At 40.2% G+C, this 9,337-nt stretch overlaps 2 long non-coding RNA genes across 2 annotated transcripts in view; one reads left to right on the top strand and one right to left on the bottom strand.

Annotated features, from left to right (window-relative positions):
* LOC103141021 (uncharacterized) overlaps nt 1-1,245 on the bottom strand; it is an 18,534-nt gene extending 17,289 nt beyond the window's left edge. Inside the window, exon 1 of the long non-coding RNA XR_476555.2 lies at nt 411-1,245. This is a non-coding gene — a long non-coding RNA (uncharacterized LOC103141021). The remainder of the gene's footprint in view (nt 1-410) is intronic.
* A 5,486-nt stretch (nt 1,246-6,731) lies between these two features.
* LOC107836731 (uncharacterized) lies at nt 6,732-8,332 on the top strand. Its single transcript, XR_001662676.1, has 3 exons — nt 6,732-7,098; nt 7,570-7,751; nt 7,896-8,332. It is a non-coding gene; the product is annotated as an uncharacterized LOC107836731 (long non-coding RNA).
* The last annotated feature ends 1,005 nt before the right edge of the window (nt 8,333-9,337 follow it).

Genomic DNA, 9,337 nt, shown 5'->3' with positions numbered 1-9,337 from the left:
GAGGAGTTTTTAAAGGTTTTCCAGATTCCACACATCAAATGCGTGCTGCACATTCCCTGCATTTGTTTCCTCTAAAAAGTACATCTCATTTTTCAGACATTTTCTTCCAGGTGCTTATGAAACAAGCGCATGAGTTCTTTGTTTGGGAGCTGCAAGTTCGAAAACAATTTCTGTTTACTTTATTCTAAACACAAAGCTCAAGGTGAAGTGGAAGCAAGGCACTGTAATTTGGCAAATTGATTTAGTTTTTTTTTTTTTAAACTTTCCTCCCTTTAGATTACAATTAGCTAAAGCATTATGAATAATTAAATATAGCTCTTAAATGGAAGAGTGTCCTCTGATTTAACACATGAAAGCGTTTCTACTTGTAAAGACGAACAGCTCTACGAGCTTCAGAGTTGCGGTTTTACCTTCAAACTGTGAACGGCTCTGACAATGCAGCAGTTTCAGAGAGGTCACTCGTAGTATTCAGGCTCCGTTTCACGGATAAATCCTCCAAACGTTGCCAGGACGGGAGTTGTAGGAGTCGGGGGGGAAAAAAAGAAGCTGTTGTCATTTTGGGCAGCTAAGATTCAGCCATCACGCAGACAGCGGCTGCCAGAGGGAGCCGCCGGCCTCTGTCGGCCCCCGCAGCGGGCCGCTGAGCAGCAGGAGCCAGTGACAGCCGAGCCGCGGATCTTAGAGGAGCTGCTCCAGAATAGCAGCAGGGAAAACGGCAGGTGTTGCTCCAGAGATGAATGCGAAACGCCTAAAAGGACTTCTTGTTAAGAGAGGCTCATCCAAACTCTACCGACTGCTGCCTAAAATGTAAACAGAAAGCCTGCGGGGCGACACGCCTGCACACAGTTTGCCTACTGGGCGCGAATGTACGCTCCTGATTAAAAACCACAGAGAAACCGTTACAAGTCTTTTGTATGTTTTTTGGCTGCTGGATTGTAACAAGATGAGGTTTAAACAAAAAGAAAAAAAAAAGAAATAAGTGGAATAAATAAGGTGGTGTTTTAAAGCTGCTGCTGGACTGATTCCTATCTCACAACATCCTGTTGACACATGGAGGAACATGTTACACTGAGAAGAATGGAAACAAATTTCATGAAACGGCAACTTCTGTCACACCTCTGAAGTTCGGTCATATTTAATAAATTAGGATATGCTGCTGATGTTGAAAATCTTTAAGATGCTATAAATTGAAATGATTTATTACTCAATTTGTCATAAGTTAGAAAATGCGATCCAATCTTTTTTTGTCAGATTAAAAGTACCTTTTGAAGATGACATTAGCTGGCCAACACAGACATTGCAACTTTTAGTGTGAAAGCATAAATACTATTTTACAGCATTTAAAATGAGGCAAGGATTCACCTCGTCAGCGACTGCTTGTTGAAAACACTTTGATTTTTTTATGAGTTTGTCCAACTTTAAGCGAGCTGCCAAAAATCGCATGCAGGTTCCTGACAACGCAGCAACCTGAAGAAGTCAATATTCCTCTCTGTCTATTGAATGTCTTTGAGATTTAGACAGTCCTGTGCTGGCAGATAAACCATTGTATGAAATGCAACATACGCAAAACAATTTCCAATTATCCCGAAAGAGATCCCTGAGGAACGCCGAAACGAAGTCTTGCTGCAGAAAGGTTTTTCTGTTTTGTCCAAACAACATTTCAATTGATGCAAGAAGAAAAAAAAGTTACATAAAATCCATATGTCGTTTCATATTTAAAGCAGACGAATTTGTCTGTCGAGAGATTCTGACTTTAAATGCAGAACTCTGTGTGAACCTTTTGGGACCGGCGGAGACAAACCAAACCTTTTTAGCATCAAAGTCTAACATTAAACTTTGGGAAAGTTTTTCTGTCTCTTGAGGGACGGCGTGACAATCTGACGAATGTCCTCCAGACGCGTCACTCGAATATTTCTTCGGATGGGTACCGAGATGGTCTGAAAATGAAAAACTCGAGGCGGTTGGGGAGTTGGTCGATCTTGCGAGGCTCCTGGAGCTTTTCTGTTTAATGTAGACGCTGCGAGCAACTTGCATGAATTTATGAGCAATCGAGAGTTTTACAAGAATTTGAAATGTCTGTTGTTGTCCTAAGAGAGCAGAGGTTTATAATGTAGCCCAAACTTATTCTTCGAGTGTTTGCCATCATAAAACTTTCATATTGCTTAATAATTGCATCATCTATTATGAAATACTGCACATTAAAGAGCAGAGGAAGATGGACTATAATGGTCTTCATTCTTTATGGATGAGGCCAAATGATCCAGTTCCACGAGTAAAAAAACAGATTACAACTGATTAAAAGTAGCTTAAATGACTTGTGAATGATAAAACAAGGGACAGAAAATAAATTCGGTAGTTTACTATGGATCCTTTACAAGTTATCACAATTCAGAGGACGAAACTGGTTTAAATTCAAGATTTTCAGCCATCGGGTCTTGAATTTCTTTCAGTGTGTCGCTTTTTGACTCATTTTAGCTGACTTCAGGCTGTCAAACAGGTTATGCTGAAGTTATGTTATGATTCAATTGCTACATTTCTGCCAACCCTGTGTGTCGCTACACAGAAACCGAACTCAGCTTTCACAGGTTGAGCTGTGGTAAGTAGAAGAAAAACAGGTTTGATGAAAGACAAATAACTCGCAACAGTACAAAACATCTCATGTGGAGATTTGATGTCATCAAGGTGTTTTCGAAGAAGGGCTTTTCGTTTGAGCTCTTTCGAATCGTTTTCCTCGTTGTTGTGTTGTCTGCAGGAAAAAGCTTTTCTCTTTCGCTTAGAAATTTTAGCGTTATTGGATTAAAATGTTCCAGGATTCAGCAGCCTAAGAAAAAACGCCAAACAAAGAAACAAACAGTCTTTAATTAAAAGCATTAATTGGATTCACAAGGCAAAAAAAACAAAAACCCCATCCACGATCTGTTTGTTGGTGGAATGAACGGATAATGTTTATACGTTAATATGCAGTGTGCTAATATCACATTTCTGCATGCTGTAATGAAGAACCATTGACTGCAGTGTTCTGCACTGGTTCTGCCTCTTTTTGCACACTAATGGGAAAGTCTATCGCCATTTAGGATTTAATCACCCAAGATTTCCCTTTTCTACTGAGCTTTTGGATGTAATTATAAGAGAGGAATTGCACAAGAATGAACTCCGGTTCGCTGTCGAAGCTTGCAATTATTGCATTTTTATTTATGTAAAGCCAATGATAATTTCCTGTTTCTGTGCTCCTGCCAAGTTAATTTGTTGTGGAAATTAGTGCTACACGGAGTTAGTAATTTTTAGTAACAGAAGTTGCAATCTGCTCGAAAAAAACAAAAATCAAACTCAACATATGGAAAGATTGTGGGGGAAAAATCCGTCTGGTATGAGGCACAAATTAAAGGTTCATTAATAAAGTTTAGAAGCAGATATGTCAAAAATAATCATAAATAAATTAAAACATTTATCCACATTTGGTTTAATACACATTTTTGAATGCAAGAACCTTGAGAATCACATTCAGAACAATCAGCGCCATCCCTGCATGTCATGACTGTAAAGAGAAATTATTAAGAAGATGCATACAAAATAAAACAATAAAAAAATTCAACGTTCACAATAAACATTCTGCGTTTGCATCACAACTTTCTGTCTTTAATAAACTTTAGTTCCCGTAAAACGAGATGTGTTTTACTAAGCCCGGCCTCGGATCTGTTACATTTGTCCAAGAGAAAACAGCAACAAACACAACCGGGTTTTCTTCTGCGGGCTTGACAAGCGAGCTCTCCCCTCGCAACCGTACACTTAGCCTGATGAGCAGACCGAGAGGCTGCGGGTCAATAGATGAGACGGCCTGAAAGCGTGTCCATTAACAGGATGTAAGCTCGGTTCCAACAGAAGATAGGTTTCGGAATTGAAAGCCCGCTCTCTTTTGCTGCACTATCTCCAGATTCTTATCGTGGAGGAGAAGCAGATCGGAGGCACGGCGCGTCCAGGGGAGGAAACTCATCTCTAATCTACTTAATTTGTCTCTAACGCGCCTGACGACCTGCCCACTAACACTTCCACAGGCGCGGTGCACATCATCGACGAATACTTTGAATCGAGACATCGTTTCGATTCACGTGGATGGATATACTTTTGAAAACAGTGGAGTTGATGCATTTTAGACGAAATGTATGAATAATAAAAAACAACAACTAGAAAGTGTTGCGTTTTACCTTCAGACGCATCACCTCTGTATTTACACGCAAACGTGGCGGAGACTGCCATCCGTCTTCATTGATCATTTCAAATTGCTGCAACAAGAAGTCACTTTCATGCACTACAATAGTTTGTGATGTATTTATTCATTTTGAACACGATGGCAGTGTAAAGTCACACACATGAACAAGAAATGCAACAGACACATATTGTTGTACCACAATAATCTTAACATGACTGAAAAGGAGCGGGAGGAAGTAAGAAACTTATGAACTCCTACCCCATAAACTCATCCCATATTTTCAGGTGGACCCTCATTAACAAATAATAATAATAATAATAATAATAATAATAATAAAGTAGGTTAATTCATTTTCCATCTTATCTGGGTTTACATGTCTACATCCATACCCACACACACTCATATGCGTTAGCCTCAATTTACATATACACACATTAGTGCTATCTGTCATCCACATTTCTATATCTTGTGAAAAATTATCTCCTTATATTTGCTTTTAAATCGTATTTAATTTTGACTTTGGTTTAGCTCCTCGTTTGACTTGCTCCTTAATTTTACACCATGAATTGAAATACAAAAGTAGTTCCAGTGACATTGTTTCACTTGGGTTCAGATCACTGTCGTTACAAATTAAGCCCTGCAACTGTAAATTTGCGCTTTCATTTGGTTCTCCTTCTGCCTTTAGACATTTGCACAAAAGCTAAATGTGTCTTTTCTTGTACTTAACACAGCCAGAAATAACTCACTGGGTGTCGCCGTGATTATTTGCCTCCCAGTAGATTGTCGTCACTTAGCTCGCCATTTATCACCTCACAAATTAGCTTGGCCTCCTGTCATTTCATTGAACTCCTGAAAGGTAATCGATCCATGGGCGATGCCCAAACTAAACAACCAGCGAGTGATTGATGCCGGAATCAGACAAAATATTCCAAAGGTTGGGAGAAACGAAAAGAATCAACTGAGCTGAACCGGTCCAAATGAGGAAAATGTTTGTGTTTCTCATGCGACAATACAAAGAAATACAACACAGACTCCTTTGGCTGCCTCCTAGTAGAGCACAGAAGGCAGAGAGAGACAGAGACAGTGGGAGAGATGAGCTAATTGTGGGATTTGGGAGTGAAAGCAGCCAGGCAGATAGCTGTCGACCCAGTGTGTCTCCAGAAGGGTTTCTCTGGGACAAGAAACCCGTCGTTAAAGCTCACAGGTGGAACGTCGGCTCACTGAAGGCGAACTGAGTCACCGTAGCAATAAATATGAGGTTTCAAAAAGTGCTACGTCTTGTTGACTCCCCCTCGCATTTATTTTCAAAAGTGTGCCATTTTATTCAAATATATGCTGTTATGTGGACTTTTTGACCTTGCTGTCGGTGAATCATGGCTGACTTACTGACAGCACAGTGTTGCAGAGGAAGCCCACATCACCATGCTTCCACCACCGTGCTCGAAAGTTACCGAAGGGTGTGACGATGTGCTACGAGTTACATCTGATGGCTCTACTTCTGATGCACAATGTTAAACAACGGTGCCAGGGCGTTGCACTCGCTCAAGTTTGTGTTCTTATTGTCGCTCAACAGGTCTTGCCATATTCACTTCACTAACTTTTAAAGGTCTTTCTGTGTCTGTTTTTGTCTTTGTATTTAGTAGTATTATTCCTCTGTTAGTTCATTATGTTTTCTTGTATTGGTGTTCATCTTTCCCCCAATGAGTTCTAGTTCAGCCTCTGTTTATTATTCACCTTCCCTCAGCCTGCCTGTTCCCTTCCACAGCTGTTCACAATCAGCTAATGTCCTCACCTGCGTTCAATCCTCAGTATATAGCTCTGTTTTTTGTTTGTGATCTGGTTTCCCTGCCATTCTATTGCCTTCACGTAGACTTGTGAGATATTGTTTTATTAAAGATATTCCAGCCCTAAACCTACAAGCTTTGTACACCTACCAAATGCTGTAGTGATCTTTTATGAGACAAGAGGTTGTTCCCCTTTCTAATGTCCAATCCAGCAAAACTAGTCAGATTTTGTCAGTCATTTCCCAATTGCAAATGTATTAACTTTGACATCCATCATGCATTGAGGATTGTGTCAGGGATGGAGCCCTTGATTTCTAAATTTTATTTTATTTTTTATTTATTTATTTATTTTTTTACAATTTTTCAGTGCTTTGCAATTTCAGGATTTGAGTATTTTCCTCCTGGGATTAACAGTCTCAAAGGTTTTCCACTCAAGAACAAAAATTCTCCCAAAGTTCAAGGTCACTGCTGATTAAACCAAACTAATGTAATTCCTTCTTTGTTGATCTCTACTAATAATCAGTTAATCAAGCAGCAACCTGGTTACTTCCTTCCCTCACAAAGGTCTACTTAAATTTCCCATTATTAATTGTCTCAAAAAGGGACAGCTTTTTAAAAATATAAAATACCTAGCCCTAAATAATTATCCTGGATGTACGCTTCCTACATGGGCAATATCTTAAAAGTCCATGTAGCAGAGAATGTAAATGAAATGCTACTTCAAAGTGCTTTTCAAAATAAAAGCTTGAATGCAGCAGCTGCTCTCCCATCAGCCCGATCAGTCATCGGTCCTGTTTAACAGCTTTTATGCCCAGTAATGTGTCATCTTTCTTTCACTGGACTGAAGAGCACATTTCTGTTTCACTCTACCAAATGCAAAGATGAACTTTAGCTGTCGTCGGCTCACACTTGGGGTGAAATAGTATCTCTAAACGTGTCCTTGAGCAAGACGTGGCGCCCGTCTGGAGCACGTGCAGCAAATGACAAAACGCATTACCGTATCGCTTTAAAGGCACCTGTGAACGCAGCCGGCCTCCGTATTCTGCTGCGTGAGGGTGACACCGTCGAAGGGACGACCTTTGATGGAGCCTGGAGGAGCAGCGGATGGTGAGTCATTACGCTCATGAATGACGACTAATCCACCGAGTGTGCAAAGGCGGCTTCAAGTTCAAGGTTGAGGACAGAAAGCATCCCGTCACAGGATGAAAGGACTTTGTGCAAATTATTATAGCAAGTCCCCTTCTTGAGGCTTGACAGGAGATGGTATTTGAAATGGAATTGATCAGCCGCCACATTCAGAGAGCAAACCTTCACAAGTTCATCTCTGAGAAAAACTGTAATAGAAAGCCGCTTTCTTTGTATTTGTTGGGCTGTCTGTGCTCTGGAACCTGACAGATTAATTGAAATGTCCATGGAGGTAGAAAGTAACAAAATCCAGACTAGACTATAAAAAAAAGTCCAGAATAAAAGTCTTCATCTAGACCTGTGAGTCCTAATGGGATCACTCCTTGCTGTTCTTGTTCCTCCTGTTTTTTTTAATTATTATTATTATTTTTTTTCATGATTCCTTCACTCCAGCCCTGTTTAGTCCGTGTCGTTTGCCGAGGCGTCTCCAGCTCTTCCTCCTCTCTCTTCATCATGTCTCTAAACCAATCAGCATCGCTGGCCTCACCGTGACGAAGGAAGTTGCGCTCGGCGTCTCCTTCAGGAGTTTTTGAGTTTTCTTTACTTCAGCGGGTCTCGGTGCAGCGCCGCCACAGGTCAGGGGGGTAAACGATTCGCACCAACTGAAAATGTTGCAACTTTGGTCCCGAATCGAACCGAGCGAACTGATCTGTCAGGTGTGAAAACTCCTTCAGACTAACTATTCTTGTTCATCTTTTTTTGTTGTTGTTGTTTTATAGCAAATATTTCCTTCAATCTCTGGATCCCTGTGGTGCAGCAAAGGCATTCCTTGGATGTAAAACTTTACCACCAGCGGTCAGTATTTAGGAGGATGCTGACCTGGTTGATCCAAACATGTCGGGAGCAAAGAGACGGGATTGAAAACACGAGGAATGTTTTGTCCTGCTTATTATCTGATTGCCTCTCAATATGCCTTTGAGTCCTCAAATTTTCTTTCAATTAATTCTTTATTCGCTGTAAATAAAAATAATGGATGTGTGAAACTGTAAAGGCGAATTATCTAATGTAAAACACAATCACTAAAAACATCTAAAGATGGTGGGACAGGGTGACTTTTATCATCCGTCTAGTGACTGAGGGTGAAAAATAGCCTTCAGGCTCATGCAGGCATTTTGACAGAAATGTTAATAGAAATAAAATCAAAATAGAAAGTCAGAGTTATGACCCACGCCCATAGCTCCACAGGTCTGCATCTCATTGGTCCTTCAGTCCCACCTGACCTCTCTACAACCTCTCTCTTTTTGTGTAGTAATGACCCTTCAGTGGATAGGGAAGGAGCTTGTCCTTCAGGCGCTTTTCTTTCTAGACTACAGGACTATTCCCCTTTTCAGGTCTGCCATTCATTACTCCTCTTTAGTCGTGGGACATATATAGAGATCACGACTTTTTAGACCACAGGTTAAAAGCATATTTTATATGTTTTGTGTAAATCCAAGGGTTTTGACTCAGAAGTGAGCCTCTGCTTAAGACGCCTTGCAGGTTTCGCTTTAATCCAAACGGTAAATCCGTCGCTCAGCGGCCGTAAATCACCGGTTGCATCATTTACGACCAATTAGAAGTGTTGCTTTGATCAGCCCTGCAAATGCACATCAGGAAATCGCTGTATCTTACAGGCGTAGCTCACCAGCAAAAAGCAACTAATACCTTGAAAACATACGGATGAAATGCTGTTCTCTACGGCGCAGAGCAAGAACTGAGACAGAAATGAGCGTTGAGAGATCAGCAGGAAATCCTTTTTTGATAAACGCTGAAACGTTGAGTTTTTAAGCTGATCTACTAATAAAATTGCCCTTTGAGCTGCTTTTATCTTTTTAATCGCTTTACAGCTTTATCTGTTCTGCAATGCAAATGATACAGTAACATGAAAATAGACAAAGAATCTGGTGACATCTAACGTGTAAAGCAAATATGCATCTTGGCATTTATTAACCTGTACTAATAAATACAAAAACAATTCATCTCTTCGCCAATTTAAGGTATAAATTGTATTTATCCTTTATTCAAGGGATAATGAGGCAAAGGACGTTTTTCGATAAAACTATTTTCTCGCAAAAAAATCTACTAATCATTTACCAAAACCGGAGAAACAGAGTTAAGTTTTAGTTCTACTCTTGTTTTCTTTCAAGAGAGGTAAGGTGAAAGTAAGTAGGTTATAATATGC

Source organism: Poecilia formosa, unplaced genomic scaffold (assembly GCF_000485575.1).
Source record: "Poecilia formosa unplaced genomic scaffold, Poecilia_formosa-5.1.2 Scaffold79, whole genome shotgun sequence".
Lineage (NCBI taxonomy): Eukaryota > Metazoa > Chordata > Actinopteri > Cyprinodontiformes > Poeciliidae > Poecilia > Poecilia formosa.
The sequence above is the reverse complement of the archived record's forward strand: the minus strand, read 5'-3'. Positions and strand labels throughout refer to the sequence as shown.